At 41.7% G+C, this 16571-nt stretch overlaps 1 protein-coding gene across 7 annotated transcripts in view; it reads left to right on the top strand.

Annotated features, from left to right (window-relative positions):
* Positions 1 to 558: 558 nt before the first annotated feature.
* Positions 559 to 16571, top strand: part of CDKAL1 (CDK5 regulatory subunit associated protein 1 like 1) — a 712098-nt gene continuing 696085 nt past the window's right edge. For 3 of the 7 annotated variants that reach the window (XM_047858501.1, XM_047858499.1, XM_047858493.1), the window contains exons 1-2: positions 559 to 654; positions 1422 to 1465. The gene's annotated coding sequence lies outside the window, so the exon portion shown is untranslated. Of the gene's footprint in view, positions 678 to 1421; positions 1466 to 16571 lie in introns of all 7 variants that reach the window. The other 4 variants (XM_047858500.1, XM_047858495.1, XM_047858496.1 and 1 more) reach the window with 4 other exon arrangements.

Below are 16571 nucleotides of genomic sequence, written 5' to 3'. Positions count from 1 at the left end.
TGCTAAACTGCCTTAATATTTGGCGCTACACTGTCTTCTAACGGATAAAAAAAACCCCTTCTTCCTTGGTGTTAAATGATCTATATTGTTTAATCAAATTGTTCTTTGTCCTATTCTACTCTCCTCTCCAGTATGACCTCATTTCACAAAAGGTTGAGGAAGCAAGTAAAATGAAATGAAAATAGCAGGTTCTTTCAGAGTTGAATTCAGCACAGAGGATTGCCACTACTAGCAGAGTAACTTTAGGCAAGTACTTACACTCCCTGTTTCCCCTTTTGTAAAATACTACTACTACTACTACTACTACTAATTAATAATAATAATAATAATAATAATAATAAATGCTAAGAGCTTAATATGGTGGCTGACACATAGTAAGAGCTCAGCAGAAGATAGCTGTTAAGCGATTCGAAGAACCTGAGATTCTGGCGTCTAATTTCGCTCTTGCAACCAAAAAAATTCTAACTGTAATCTTTACCCAAGCAAGTTAGACCTGAACTCGCGCTTTCAGCGATGAGGCAGTTTGCCCTCTCCCGGCCACCGTCTTGGAGCATGCGCAAATAAACGTGGCGGGACGTAAGTGTCATGGCGAGCTCCATCTAAAGTGTTTCCCGTATCCGCAGAACGGCGTGTGGATCCTCTCACTTTGGACTGGTGTGTTATTCCCTGACCTCTGGGTAAGGGTGGCGGGGAGATCAGTGTGGGGCGGAGTGTGGCTAGAGCTCCTTTAATGGCGGAACCTGGTTTCCCCCGTTTCGGCCTTTCTCGGGCCGTTTGCTGGCTTGTTTCGTAGTTGAAACGGGACTTGCCAGCTGGGGTCAGGGAATTGGGAGGCGGGGAGCGCTGCCAGAAGTGAGGACAGAGTGGTTGGCGTTGCGTGCTGCAGGGCTGCGAGGAATATTTAAAGGAACTCGTCCCTTATTGTCAAATCTAATTTCATTCGTTTTCCTACTTGCGCTGAATTTGTGTGATGGATGGGGACGAGGCGTTCGCAGTTCGGTAGCTTTCACAGAGCTGTACCTCAAGAATTGAAACAGAAGTTGGCCGGAAGAGCCAGTGGCTTGATTTTTCACTCTTGTTCCCTTTTATACTCATAAAACCTCTCTCTGAATCTCGGGACGCCACGTGTTTTTCTGGTGGAAGGTGATCTGGATACGTCCCTCACTGCCTAATCCCTATTTTGTAGGCAGTGTTTATTACTGTGGCCAGACGCTGGGTCACCATCGTGGCAAATTCGGTGGATGTAAACACACCTGACCCAGTCAGTAAGGAGGTGGAAGTAGTGTGGAACATCATTAACTTGGCTGTAGAAAGCTCTCTTTTATGACGTCTAATCCCTTTTAAGTAGTTTTAAAGAGCCCTTATGTGGTTTTGTGAACTTGTTGGGAGCTCGCTTTTTCTCATGAGTTTTTATTTTCCAGACTTCTCTTTCCAGAGGATTTGAGACTGATTGCAGATAATCAAGGTACTTATTTATTTCAAACCTTCTATGCTTGAATAAAGTGTTCCACATTGGAATGTTCACAAAGGCAGTCTAGCGTCTCAGTAATGCTGTCACCATCGTTATCTGGAAATGCCATCGTCTCCATATCATGCCAGATCAGTAAATCTAAGAGACATTTTCATTAATTTCAGCCTTTTTTGTACATTCAGCAGCACAGACCTTGTTGGCCTCTTTGACATGCTGTCTTCCTTTGCCTTCTATCCCCTACTGATTTTCTCCTTTTCTGGTTGCTGCTTCTTAGTCTCTATGATAGGCTGGTTGTCTTCTTTTTGGCAGTTAAATTTGGAGTTCCTCAAGGCTTGGCCCTGTATTCTTTTCTCTTTCTGGATGATCTAATATATATTCATCTTTGCCAGTGCTGTTGTTGTTATTATTTATTTTAGCCATCCTGGTGTGTATGAAGTGGTATCTCATTGTGGTTTTGATTTGCATTTCCCTTATAGGTAATGATATTGACATCTTCTCATGTGCTTATTGGCCATCTGTATACCTTTGGAGACCTGTGTACTCATTTCTTTTGTCATATTTTACATTGGGTTGTTTGTCTTTTTATTGTTGACTTGTGTACTCACTGTATTCTGGTACTAGATGTTTATCAGACATGTAATTTCTAAATACTTTCTCCCGTTGTATGAGTTTTCTTTTCACTTTCTTGCTGGTGTTCTTTGAAGCATATACATTTTTAATTTTGCTGAAGTCCAGTTTTTTTTTTTGTTGCTTGTGCTCTTGGTGTCACAACTAAGGAAGGAATAATGCTTAATCTAACATCACGCAGATTTACATCTATATTTTCTTCTAAGAGTTTTATTGTGTTCGCTTTTAAATTTAGGTCTGTGGTCCGTTTTCAGTTAAGTTTTGTATGTAATGTGAGGAAGGGCTTCAGCTTCTTTCATTGCATGTGGATTGTTCTTTCCCCCCATTAAATTTTTTTTTGGCACCCTGGTTGAAATCAGCTGATGAGGTAGTATATTTTTGATGAACATTCTCGATGATTTTTATGAAAGAGTAACTCTAGGATAAAGATTTTCAAACTTTAGTGCACATCAAGATCACCTGGAGGCTTGTTATAGATTGCTGGGCTTTACTCAGAGTATCTGATTCAGTAGGTCTGGCGTGGGGCCTGGGAATTTTCATCTCTCCCGAGTTTCCCAGTGGTGCTAATCATGCTGATCTGGGAACCACGAACTATGAAAACTACTGGTGTAGGACTTTGGTTCACAATGTGGTTACCCATGTAAGAATTACTAGAAGGTTTAAAAAATAGTATCAATCTCCAGGCTCTGTTCCCCCATTTTTTTTTTTTTTTTTTTTTTTAAAGTAATCTCTACTTCTAGCTTCGGGCTTGAATTCAGGACTGTGAGACCAAGAGCTGCATGCTTTACCTACTCAGCTTGCTAGGTGCCCCTGTTCCCCTTGATTGATTGAGTTGCCCTGGGGCTCAGTTGCCGGTAGGTTTCAAAAGCTCCTCAGGTGAATGCAATGAGCACTCAAGCTTCAGAATCTGTGTCTTCCCCTCTCTCTGCTCTTCCCTGTTTGAGCTCTTTCTCTCTTTCTGTCTCTCAATAAATAAACGCTAAAAAAAAAAAAAAAAAAAAAAAAGGTTGGGAATCTCTGGGAGAATGATGGTTCTCAATCAGGGATGTGTAGTGGAATCATCTGGGCAAGCTTTAAGTTAATGTCTTTATATTCCACTCCTTGGAGATTATAATTCAGAATGAGACCTGGGTATTTGATACTATAAAAACTCTCCTAATAAATCTCAAATGCAAATAACACTACTATAGGATATTGCTTTATATATTTTTCCTAACATTTTCAGTATCTCTCTTTTCACTGACGATTTATATTCCCTTCATCAAACTTGAATTCCTCAGCCTTTTGAGAAAAAAACTGTATGATCTGTTGTTTCCTTTCAATGTTGTCTTGTTTCTTTTTAGTCTCAGACTTTCGTTGCCTTCTTACTCATTTACAAATTTCTGAGGGCTAACGGTTCTACCAGTTTGTTGGAAGGAAAAGCTTTACAAATAGTGATGAGATGGTTCAAGTCCTTATGCAGCCAGATTTACGATCCTCTGCTTTATATTTGTTCTCCTTTGTTTCTCTAAATTGAATTTCTAGAAATGGAATTGGTGGATCACAGGATATACTGTATATGTCTTGGGGAGCCTGGGTGGCTCACTTTTGATTTTGGCTCAGGTCATGATCTCATGGTTTGGGAGCTGGAGCCCCATGTTGGGCTCTGCGCTGACAGCATGGAGCCTGCTTGGGATTCTCTTCTTTTTCTCTCCACTCCCTTATTCATGCGCAAGTGCGTGTGTTCTCTCTCTTAAAATAAACATTTTAGAAAAGGGTATATATGGTTTAAAGTTTGATATGTATTGCTAGGAAGACTTCTGGAAAGAATAAACCAGCTTTACCATGCTTTCGGTCAACAATAGGGTTTTGTCCGTCTTTTTTTTTTATCGGTGGGGTAGACAAAAAAATAATTTATTGTTTAAACACTCACTATTAGTGTGCTTGAGCGTTATTTCCAGTGCTTATTGGCTATTTGCATTTCTTGAAGGCCTGTTTTTCCTTTGCACCCCCCCCCCCTTTTTTTTCCTGGAATATGTTTATTTCTTCGTATCACATTAGACTTTTGCGTTGTTTGGGCTTTGCCAATGAGGCAGAACTATAGTTGGGGGGGCTTGGCGTTGAGGCCTGGCTTCTAAATGTAACTCTGTTGGTGTGCACATCTTTTTGCTTCTTTGGATTTCAGTTCTATAAGATGAGAGGCTTAGCAATGTTTCCTACTCCCCGTACTGCATGATGTTGTATGTCTCCTCTCCTCTTTCTTTCTCCATTCCTTTCCCTTCCTTGAATCAATACACAGGGCTATATGGGGTGTAAAAAGTGTAATTAAAAAAGTATGGCTTTTAATGTGTCCTTTAATTCACAGTCCTTCACTAGTTCTTTAGTAACATTTGAAGGCAGTACCTGTCTTAGCCTTTCTCATTTAGCCTCTTTATTTCATAGACTAACAGTGGTAGAAGAAACTCTGAGGGTTATTAGGTGTTTGCTTTAGATCCCAATCCAGTATAAGAAAGATGAGCTAAATTTACCTTACGCATCTTATTCATTCATTCATTTGGTCAACAGATACTGTTTGTCTGCTCTGTGCTGGGCATTGTTGTAGGTGTCACAGAGACAGTGGTGAAAACGAGGTAATGCCTTTTTTGCTGATGGAGGTGACTGTGGTGAGAGAGATGGAGTTCTGTTCAGCAGTTACGGTGTCAGGTTAGAGGTCAGTGTGAGTGTGTGTGGATGCTTGGTCTCTGTGTGGTTGTCTTCGATGTGGTGGTTAGGAAAGGTCTCTCCCAGGAGGTGTCATTTGAATAGAGAAGTGGACAGCAAGCCATACAGCTATTTGGGGGATGATATTCCAGGCAGAAAAAAAAGCCAAGTGTGGAGCCCTCAGAGTCAGAAACTAGTTTGGCATACTCACAGAATATGGAAAAGGTTTAGTATAGTCGGGACAGAGCGGGTAGCCTCAGGCCGTCTCTTGTTAGACTGGGTCATCTACAGTAAAAAAAAAAAAAAAAAAAAGAAATATATTGAGAAGCTGCAATGTGCTAGATGTAGTTTGAGGCACCAGAGGGGATAACACAGTGGACAGAGCACACAGAAACTTTTACCTTTGTGGAGTACCTCTTCTAGTAGAAAGAGGTAGATCTTAACCAAGTAATGAAAACATCGAAGCAGGTATGAGATGCTGTGGTCGAGGAACAGGGTGGGGAAGGGGAGTAGCAAGTGTGTGTATATGTGATGAGGTGGGAGTTGCCTGGGAAGATTTCACTGGTGGTCTCTGAGCAAAGCCCTGAGGCATCCAGGCAACACTGAGACCCTGGGATGAGTGTACCTGGTGGCTGTGAACTAGTAAGGAGCCCATGTGTCATGCAAGGAGAAGAGGGGATGGTAGGAGATAGAGGCAGAGAGGTGACAGGAGGCCGATTATGTAGGTCCTTGCAGGTCTTTGCACTGATTTTGTTTTTTTTTACTCTCAGAGGGAATACCATTGGCAGGTTTTGATCTGAAGCTTGAGATGAAGTTAGGTTTTAAAGGATCCCTGGCTCCTGGGCTGAAAATGTCCTTTGCGAATTAAGGATAGTAGCAGGGAGACTACCTATGGCAGTAATCCACGCAAGAGTGGATGTTGGTTTGGACCAAGAATGTGGCAATGGGTACAGTTAGAAATAGATTCTGAAAATATATTTTATTAGTTAAAAAAAAATTTTTTTTGATGTTTATTAATTTTTGAGAGACAGAGACAGAACATGAGCGGGAAGGGTTAGAGAGAGGGAGACACAGGCTCTGAAGCAGGCTCCAGGCTCTGAGCTGTCAGCACAGAGCCTGATGCGGGGCTCGAACTCACGAACTGCGAGTTCATGACCTGAGCTGAAGTCCGCCGCTCAACCGACTGAGCCACCCAGGCGCCCCAGAAAATATATTTTAAAATAGAGCCAGCAGGATTTTGTTGGTGCATTGGATGTAGGGTGAAGGAAGGAGTCAGGGATGACACCACGATTTTTGCCTGGAGCAGGTACAAGGTTGGGATTGCCTTTAAATGAGATGGGGAGAGTTGTGAGAGGGTCTGGTGTGATGGTGGTGGTGATGACGGTGATGTGTGTGAGATGATGGTGGTGGTGGTGTGCGAGGTGGCGGGGTGTGATGTGGTGGTTGTGTGTGCGGTTGGGTGGGGAGAGTCAAGAGTTCTGGTTTTGACTTAGGTTTGAAACAACTATTCGACATTATCAGGCAGGGGTGTGGAATTGAGCACGCAGCTGGACATTTGAGTCTAAAGTTCAGGGGAGGTCTGGGGGTGGTTATAGAAGCATCTGCAGTTGGTATTTCAAGGTCATGGAACTAGATGAAATCGGATGGGGTGGTCCCCAGATTCATGGGGGCATTTCGACGTTGGGAAGTGGGAGAGAGGAGGAGGAGCCAGCAAAGGAGACTTGGGGTGTGGCTGACGTGGTAGGAGAAGATCCCACAGATCGTGGGGTCCCGGAAGTCAGGGAAGAAAGTACCGTAAGGAGAGAATGGTCAGTATGCCAAGTGCTGCAGAGAGGGTCCTATAAGATGATTGAATATCTATGATTGTATGTATCGTTGGAAGTCACTGACATCACGACAGGCAATTTTGGTGTAAAGGTGGGGGTGAAAGCCTGGTTCATGAGATAATGGAGTGGGGGGGTGGGGGCAGAGATCAGAAACTATACGTGTCGACAGCTCTTGCAAGGTATTTTTATTTTATTTTATATTTTTTGAGTATAGTTGACCCACAATGTTACATTAGTTTCAGGTATACAACTTAGTGATTTGACAGGTTTATACATTATGCTATGTTCACCACAATTGTAGCTACCGTCTTTCCCGTTACTTGGCTTATTACGGTGTCATTGTATTCCTTACGCTTTTGCTTGTCTTCCATGACTTATTCCATAACCGGAGGCCTGATCTCCCAATTTGCCCTTCTCCCATCTTGCCCAGTCCCCTACCACCTTCCCCGCTGGCAACCATCAGCTTGTTCTCTGTGTTTATAGTTCTGATTCTGCTTTTTGTTTATTTATTTATTTTTTAGATGGAATTTATGAGTAGAATCATATGGCGTTTGTCTTTCTCAGGCTGACTTATTTCACTTAGTGTGATACCTGCTAGGTCCATCCATGTTGTCTCAAACGGCACAATGTCATCCTTTTTATAGCTGTGTAATATTCCATCGTGTGTGTATACTGCATTGTCCTTGTCCGTTAGCCTACTGATGTACACATAGATGGCTTCCATGTCTTGGCTGTTGTTCATAATGCTGCAGTGAACATAGGGCTGCACATATCTTTTCGAGTTAGTGTTTTCGTTTTCCCTGGCTAAATACCTGATAGTGGAATTATTAGATCATGTATTTTTAATTTTTTCAGGAACCTCCATACTGTTTTCCATGGTGTCTGCACCAATTTACATTCCCACCAACAGCACATGAGGGTTCCTTTTTCTTCACATCCTTGCCCACACTTGTTGATGCTTGTCTTTTTGAGTTTAGCCATTCTAACAGGTGTGAGGTGATATCTCTTTGTGATTTTGGTTTGCATTTCCCTGATGATTAGTGATATTGAGCATTGTTTCATGTGTCTGTTGGCCATCTGTATGTCTTTGGAAAAATGCCTGTTCAGGTTTTCTGTCCATTTTTAATTGGATTATTTTTTTTCTTTTTGGTGTTGAATTGTAGTTTTTTATATATTTGTGTTAACCCCGTATCAGATATATCATTTGCAGACATCTTCCCCCTTCAGTAGGTTGTCTTTTTGTTTTGTTGACAATTTCCTTTGTTGTGCAAAAGCATTACATTTGACATAGTTCCAGTAGTTTGGTTTTGCTTTTGTTTCCCTTGCCTTTGGAGATGTATCTAGAAAAATGTTGCTTTGGCTGATGTTAGAGAAATAGCTGCCTGTGTTGGCTTCTAGGATTTTTATGGTTACAGGTCTCACATTGAGTTCTTTAATCCATATTGAGTTTATTTTTATGTATGGTGTAAAAAAGTGGTCTAGTTTCATTCTTTTATGTGTAGCTGTCCAGTTTCCCAGCACCATTTATTGAAAAGACTGTCTTTTCCCCATTGTATATTCTTGCCTCCTTTGTCATAGATTAGTTGACCATATAAATGTGTGTTTATTTCTGGCATCTCTATCCTGTCGTGTTGATCTATGTGTCTGTTTTTGGGCCAGTACCATACTGTTTAATTATTACAGCTTTGTAGTACCTCTTAAAATCTGGAATTGTGATAACTCCAGTTTTGTTCTTCTTTCTCAGGATTGCTTTGGCTATTTGGAGTCTTCTTTGGTTCCATACAGATTTCATTGTTATTTGTTATGGTTTTGCAGAAAATGCTTTTGGCATTTTAATAGAGATTGCATTGAATCTTTATTAAATTGCTTCGGGTAATATGGATATTTTGACGATATTAATTCTTTCAGTCCATGAGTATGGAATATCTCTCCATTTGTTTATGTCATTTTCAGTTTCTATCATTAGTGTCTCACAGTTTTCAGTGTGAGACCCCTTTGTATACAGGTCTTTCTCTTTTTTCTCTTCTATGATTTTAGTGTAAAGAAATGCTACTGATTTCTGGTATTCATTTTGTGTCTTGCCACCATACTGAATTCGTTTAGTACTTCTAGTAGTTTTTTGGTGGAATCTTTAGGATTTTCTGTGTATAGTGTCATGTCATCTGTGAGTAGTGACAAGCTTAACTTCTTCTTTACCAATATGGATGCCCCTTGTGTCATTTTCTAGTGTGATTCCTGTGGCTGGGACTTCCAGGACTATGTTGAGAGAAGTGGTGAGAGTGGATGTCCTTGTCTAGTTTCTCACCTTAGAGGGAAAGCTCACAGTTTTTCACCATTGAGGATGGTGTTAGCTGTGGGTTTTTCATATATGGTCTTTCTTATGTTTAGGTATGTTCCCTCCAATTCCATTTTGTTGAGAGTTTTTATCATGAATGTATGTTGAATCTTATCAGATACTTTTTCTGTATCTATTGTGGTGATCATATGATTTTTATTCTTTGTTTTGTTGATATGGTTCATGATGTGAATTGGTTTGTGAATATTGAATCATCCTGGCATCTTAGGAATAAGTCCCATCTGATCGAGGTGAATGGTCTTTTTAATGTATTGTTGTATGAGGCTTGCTAATATTTTGTTGAGGATTTTTGCATCTCTGTTCATCAGGAATATTGGCCTGTAGTTTTCTCTTTTTGTGGTGTGTTTAGTTTTGGTATCAGGGTAATGCTGGCCTCATAGAATGTATCTGGAAGCTTTCCTTCCTCTTCTATATTTTGGAATAATTGGAGGAGCATCGGTATTAATTGTTCTTTAAATGTTTGATAGAATTCACTGGTCTTGTATTTTTATTTTTTGGTAGTTTTTTGGTTACCAATTCAATTTCATTACTTGTAATCGGTCTATTCCTTTCTTTTTTAAATTATCTTTTTTTTTTTTTTATTTGAGAGAGAGAGAGAGAGAGAGAGAGAGAGAGAGAGAGAGAGGATGTTAGTGAGGGAGAGGTAGAAGGAGAGAGAGACAGAGAATCTCAGGCAGGCTTCATGGTCTGCGTGGAGCCCAACACAGGGCTTGATCCCATGACTCTGGGATCATGACCTGAACCAAAATCAAGAGTTGGACACTCAACTGACTGAGCCACCCAGCCTCCCTAGTTTATTCAGATTTTCTATTTTTTCTTGGTACAGTTTTGGAAGATGTATGTTTCTAGGAGTTTATTTCTTCTAGGTTGTTCAATTTGGTGCCATATAATTTTCATAGTATTCTCTCATAACCCTTTGTATTGTGATATGAGTTGTCACTTCTCTCTCGTTTCTCATTTATTTGAGTCCTTTCACCTTTTTTTCTTGATAAGTCTGGTTAAAAGTTTTTCAGTTTTATCTTTTCAAGAACCAGCTCTTGGTTTCATTGATTTTTTTCCTATTGTTATTTTAGTCTCTACATCATTTATTTCTGCTCTAATCTTTATTATATCCTTTCTTCTACTCATTTTTGGCTTTGTTCTTTTTTTAGTTCCTTTAGGCATAAAGTTAGATTGAGTTTTTTGTTTCTTGAGGTAGGCCTATATAGCTATATATTTCTCTTTAAGGACTACTTTCTGTGTGTCCCATAGATTTTGGACTGTTGTGTTTTCGTTTTCATTTGTCTCCATGTATTTTTAAAATATTTTTTCTTTGATTTCTTGACCCATTGGTTGTTTAGTGGCATGTTGTTTAGTCTTCGTGTGTGTGTTTTTTCCAGTTTTTTTCTTGTAATTTGTTTCTAGTTTTATACCATTGTAGTTGGAAAAGATGCATGGTATGATTTCAGTCTTTTTAAATTTACTGAGGCTTGTGTTTATGACCTATCCTGGAGAATATTCCATGTGCACTTGAAAAGAATGTGTATTCTGTTATTTTGGATGAAATATTCTGTGTATGTTACATCCATTTGCTCCAGTGTATCATTCAAATACATTCTTTCCTTACTGATTTTCTGTCTGGATGATCTATCCATTGATGTAAGTGAGGTGTTAAAGTCCTCTACTGTTGTATTACTGTTAATTTCTCTCCTTATGTCTGTTAATATTTGTTTTATCTATTTATGTGCTCCAGCGTTGGCTGCATAGATACTTACAGTTGTTATATTCTCTTGCTGGATTGATCCTTTTATCATTATGTATATAATGCTAGTGCCCTTTTTTGTCTCTTTAACAGTGTTTGCTTTAAAGAAGTCTATTTTGTCTGGTAAGAGTATTAGTACCCTGGCTTTTTTTTTTTTTTTCTTCTTCTTTTGCTTCCATGTGCATGGTGAGTGTTTTAGCACTCCTTTGCTTGTAGTCTGTGTGTGTCTTTAGATCTAAGGTGAGTCTTCTGTAGGTGATGTACAGTGGGTCTTGTTTTTTTTGTTTTTGTTTTTTTTAATTTTTAATTTTTTAATTTTTATTTTTTGACATTTATTTATTTTTGAGACAGAGAGAGTCAAAGCATGAATGGGGGAGGGTCAGAGAGAGGGAGACACAGAATCTGAAACAGGCTCCAGGCTCTGAGCTGTCAGCACAGAGCCTGACGCGGGGCTCGAACTCACGGACCACGAGATCATGACCTGAGCCGAAGTCGGCCGCTTAAGTGACTGAGCCACCCAGGCGCCCCTGTTTTTTCTTTTTAAACATTCTCTGTGTCTTGATTGGAGCATTTAGGCCATTTACATTTAAAGTAATTATTGATAGGTGTGTATTGCTATTTAAAAATTTTGTTTTCTGGCTGTTTTGTAGTTCTTTGTTCCTTTCTTTTGCTCTGTTTCCTCGAGATTTTGTTTGGCCTTCTCTCTCTTTATTTCTTGTGTATCTATCATAGGTTGAGTTTGTGGTTACCATGAAGTTCATTCATATATAGCATGCTAAGTAAAGAGCAGTTCGTATTAATTTGATGGTCATTAGGGGCGCCTGGGTGGCGCAGTCGGTTAAGCGTCCGACTTCAGCTCAGGTCACGATCTCGCGGTCCGTGAGTTCGAGCCCTGCGTCGGGCTCTGGGCTGATGGCTCAGAGCCTGGAGCCTGCTTCCGATTCTGTGTCTCCTTCTCTCTCTGCCCCTCCCCCCTTCATGCTCTGTCTCTCTCTGTCTCAAAAATAATTTGATGGTCATTTAAGTTCAAACACATTCTAGAAAAAAACAGAGACGGAAAATCTTTTTCCTTTTTCTTTTTCGCCTTCTCTTTTTACTCCCTTCTGCACATTTTCTGTATATGTTGTCATATTTTGCATCTTTTTCTTATGTCTAATTGGCCATTTCTTTTCCACTTAAAGAAGTCTCTTTTACGTTCTTTGTGAGGCTGGTTTAGTGGTGATAAACTCCTTTAACTTTTGTTTGTCAGGAAAACTCTGTTTCTTTCCTTTCAATCTGAATGATAATCTTGTTAGGTAGAGTATTCTTGGTTGTGGGTTTTTTCCTTTCAGTGCTTTGAATATATCACGCCTTGCTCTTCTGGCCTGCAGAATTTCTGCTGAACAATCAGCTGATAGCCTTATGGGGTTTCCCTTTTAGGGAACTTTTTGTTTCTCTCTTGCTGCTTTTAGGATTCTCTCTTTTTTAACCTTTGACATTTTAATTATTATGTGCTATGTTGTGGACCTCCTCGGGTTCTTCTTGTTTGGAACTCTGCTTTTTGGACCCGGATGTCTATTTCCCTCTTTAGATTAGGGAAGTTTTCAGTTTTTACTTCTTCAAATAAGTTTTCAGAACCTTTCTCTTTCTTCTGAGACCCCTGTAATGTGAATGTCTGTTTGCTTGATGTTATCCAAAGATCTCTTAAACTTTTCATTTTATAAAAATTGTATTCTCATTGCTGTTCAGCTTGTGTGCCTTCCATTACCCTTTGAGATTGCTGATATGTTTTTCTGCATCCTCTAACGTACTGTTGATTCCTTCTAGTGTGGTTTTTATTAGGGTTGTTGTATTCTTTATGTCAGATTGGTTCTTTTTAATATTTTCTATCTCTTTCTTGAAGGTCTGACTGAGCTCTTCCAGTCTTTTCTCCAGCCCACTGAGGACCTTTACAATAATTGCTTTAAATTCGTTATCAGGCATACTGCTTAAATCCATTGCATTTAATTCTTTTACTGAGGCTTTTTCTTTTCTTTTATTCTTTTAGAACATATTCTTCTGTTTCTCCATTTTGCTTAACTTTTTGTGTTTGTTTCTATGGATTAGGCAAAATGGTTATTTCTCCAAAAGTTGAAAGACTGGTCTTGTGTATGGAGACCCTATGCAGACTGGGTATGCTTGCTGACTTGTGCTGGCTGGAGCTGTGTCCATATGTGCTTAGTTACTCCTTTAACTGTACTCTTTTAACTTTAGCTGTACTCTTTCACTCCTTTAAACTGTGGCTTTTTAGGGACACCTGGGTGGTGCAGTCGGTTGAGCGTCTGACTCTTGTTCTTGGCTCAGGTCATGATCTCACGGTTTGTGAGTTCGAGCCCTGCATTGGGCTCTGTGCTGACAGTGTGGAGCCTGCTTGGAATTCTCTCTCCCCCTCTTGCTGTCCTTCCCCGACTCGTATGCATGCTTGCTCTCTCTGTCTCTCTCTCTTTCTCCCCCAAATAAATTAATAAACTTAAAAATTTTAAACCATGGCTTTTTTTTTTTTTTAGTTTTTAAATGTTTGATTATTTTTAAGAGAGAGAGAGAGAGAGAGAGAGAGAGAGGACACAGGCAGAGGAAGGGCAGAGAGAGAGGGGGAGACCAAGAATCCAAAGCAGGCTCCAGGCTCTGAGCTGTCAGCACAGAGCCCGACGTGGGGCTCGAACCCACGAATTGCAGGATCGAGACCTGAGCCGAAGTCAGATGCTTAACCTACTGAGCCACCTGGGTGCCCCCAAACCATGGCTTTTTAAAGAAAGATTAAAGAAAAAAGAATTTAAAGAAGAAAAAATAATCAAAGGAGAAAAGAAAAAAGAGAATAAGGACAAAACCAAAAAGAAAAACATAATAAAGAAAACAAGACAAATTTTAAAAAGTTAAAAAAAACCCAGTAAAAATTAAAACACACATAAAACACAGAACTGTAGCTTGTTTTCTTTGCCCCAGTAACCTAGGACGGCTGGTGTGGGCCTGTGGGTCCTGGGCTTGCTGAGGTCACAAAGTCCCTGTGATGACCGCTCCCACCAGTTACGTCATCCAGACCCTTCAGTTTCCATGTTGGAATCTGCCTCTGAGGGCAGCCAGACCCTTCTACGGTCTGGTGTTTTGACGTGGAGAGGGAGAGAGCATTCCCACACTTGGTCCACCCTTTCAAACCGCGGCTTTTCTTCTAGGGCTGGTGTGGGCTCGCAGACCCTGGGCTGGCAGAAGGCACAGGCTATTGGGAGAATTGGACCTGCCTGTCGTGGTGCCTGACCCTGTTCCAGTCTAGGCTTTTTAGGTGGGGTGGGAGCATTAATGTGTCGTTCTCCGTTCTCCAGTCCCTCTGTCCTGGCGCTTTCCTGCAGCTTTTCTGCAGCTCTTCTGCTGCTTGGCGGAGGTCTGGCGTTGCCTCTCTTATATGCTAGTTGCTCTGTTAAACTGTGGGTTTTTTTTCCTGGGCCCAAGGACAGAAGGATCTCCTGGTTTCTCAGTACTGTCCTTCCCCACTGCAGTGCACGGTGTCGGGGGTGGACATTCCCTTTGTCACCGTATCTCCGTCTCTAGCTGTTCTGTCTTTGGTTGTTGTGTAGCTGCTCAGTCAGCCCTCAGTTCTTCAGGAGGAATTGTTCTATTAATAGGCGTAATTTGGTGTGTTCTGTGGAGGAGGTGAGTTTCAGAGTCTTCCTACGTCATCCTCTTGAATAGGAACTTGCAGGACTTTTTCTTTCTTTTTTTTGTTGAGTTTTTAAATTTTTTTAATGTTTTATATTTGAGAGAGAGAGCGAGCGAGTGAGCACGAGCAGGGGAGGGGCAGAGAGACTGAGACGGAATCTGAAGCGGCCTCCAGGCCCCCAGCTGTCAGCACAGAGCCCAACGAGGGGCTCGAACTCCCGAGCAGTAAGGTCATGACCTGAGCCTAAGTGGGACGCTTAACTGACTGAGCCACCTAGGTGCCCCTCTTTTTTTGGTTAAGTTTTTGTTTTAATTCCAGGATAGTTAACATACAGTGTAAGATTAGTTTCAGGTGTACAGTGAGTGATTCAACACTTCCACGACACCCTGTGCTCAGCACATGTGCTCTCCTTATTCCCCATCTCCTGTTTCACCCGTCCCCCACCCGCCTGCCCTCCGGGAACCATCAGTGTGTTCCCTAGCATTAAGAACCCGTTTCTTGGTTTACCTCTTCATTTCTTTTCTTTCCTTTTGCTTTGTTTCTTAAATTCCACGGATGAGTGAAATCACACGGTATTTGTCTTTTCTCGGGCTGACTTGCTTCGCTTAGTATAATGCTTTCTGGCTCCATCCACATCGTTGCCAAGGGACAAGGAGTGTTTTTTTAAGGGAGAGAAATGTGAGTGAGATAGTACATGGAGGAGGTGGGTTCAAGATAAGGTTTTTGTTTTTTCAGTGGGAGAAATAGCAGCATGTTTGTATCTAGGCAGTAATGATTGAGTAGAGAGACGGTGACGATGCCGGAAGAGCGGCCACTGCTGGGCTTCTGTGCTTGAGGAAGTCAGAGTGGAAGGGCTGTTCTTGGGAGGGTGGGCTGTTCATTCATAGTAACATTGCTGGGCAGAGTCCATGGACCATCTCCCTGTAAAAGAAGGAAGTTTTCCATGTGTGCAGAGTGGGGGAGAGGATCTGAGGGCCTGCTTCACTCAGGCCTTCTGTTTTTGGCACCATCTTTAGCCTCATGAAGAGGAGATCTATGAGAAATTAATTTTCAGAAAATTCCTAAGATAAATGAGTTTTAGTTTCTTCACTGCAGTTTTTCAGTCTTTGACCTAATGCATACTGGCAGTCTGTAAGGAAGCAGAATTTCCTGAATTTTTTTGACCACAGAACGATTTTTTCACTGGTAGATGGTCTTTCAAATAAATAGAACCCATTGCAGAAAGACTAACCTGGTTCATTTTTCCTTATCTAGTTTGCTGAATTGGGCAGGGCTCTTGTTTGCAAGAGTGGAAAACCCAGTTTAAACTCATTTAAGCCACAAAGGGAAACTGACCGGCTCACATGACGGGGCAGAGCAGGGCTTTGAACCAGGCGCGCAGATAATGTCAGTGTGGCTCTTTCTGTCTCCAGCTCATGTTAGGCTTCATTCCCTAGGTCGTTTCTGCCCTGTGGCAGGCAGCATGGCCCCTGGCATCCGCAGGCTGACGTCCTCCCCCCCTTGGCCACTTCAGTGGGAAGGGAAGCCACCTCTTCTGTTGGCTCTGGCACACAAGTCCTCCTGATGATCCTCATGGTCTGGGCTTGTCATGTCCAAACCTGAACCGGTTATGGTGGCCAGGAAGATGGGTTACTCTGCAGGCTTGGGTCACGGGCCCCATTCCTGTGTCTAGGGAAGGAGGAGGCCTGTGATTGACAGCCTCACCTTGACCATGTCCTATCCTTGTTAACTGTAGCTCAGCTGGTCTTTATCAGGTTAGATTATTTCTGATCTTTTGTTATGACTAACGATGTAAAATTGGCTGAGCTTTGAATGGGGGTTGGACTTACTGGGCATAATTCGTCCCAGTTGTAAAGACCTCACTGCAGTAAAGGGCACAAAAAGATCCTGCCTGGAAAGCTGGTCTGTTAATTGAAAGCTGTGCATGGAGAGATGGGGATCTGGCAGGTGGGAGAGGGGAGATTCTTTGGAGGGGCCTGAGAGCAGCGGAGAGTATCGGGATCCTGACACTGGTTTGGGCGACCCAGGTGAGGCACCGTGGTCGTCGCTACGTGAAGTCCGCAGCAGAGGGCTGCTCAGGCCACGGGCTGGGGCTCGTTGGCCTGGGATTGTTGTTGATCTTGGGGTGAGCGAGCTTCCGTGTGCTTCCTGGCTGTCTAAAGGGAGGGCGGTAACACCACCAGAAGCATGAGTTGTGAGTG

This window comes from Prionailurus viverrinus, chromosome B2 (genome assembly GCF_022837055.1).
Source record: "Prionailurus viverrinus isolate Anna chromosome B2, UM_Priviv_1.0, whole genome shotgun sequence".
Taxonomy (NCBI): domain Eukaryota; kingdom Metazoa; phylum Chordata; class Mammalia; order Carnivora; family Felidae; genus Prionailurus; species Prionailurus viverrinus.
The sequence above is the reverse complement of the archived record's forward strand: the minus strand, read 5'-3'. Positions and strand labels throughout refer to the sequence as shown.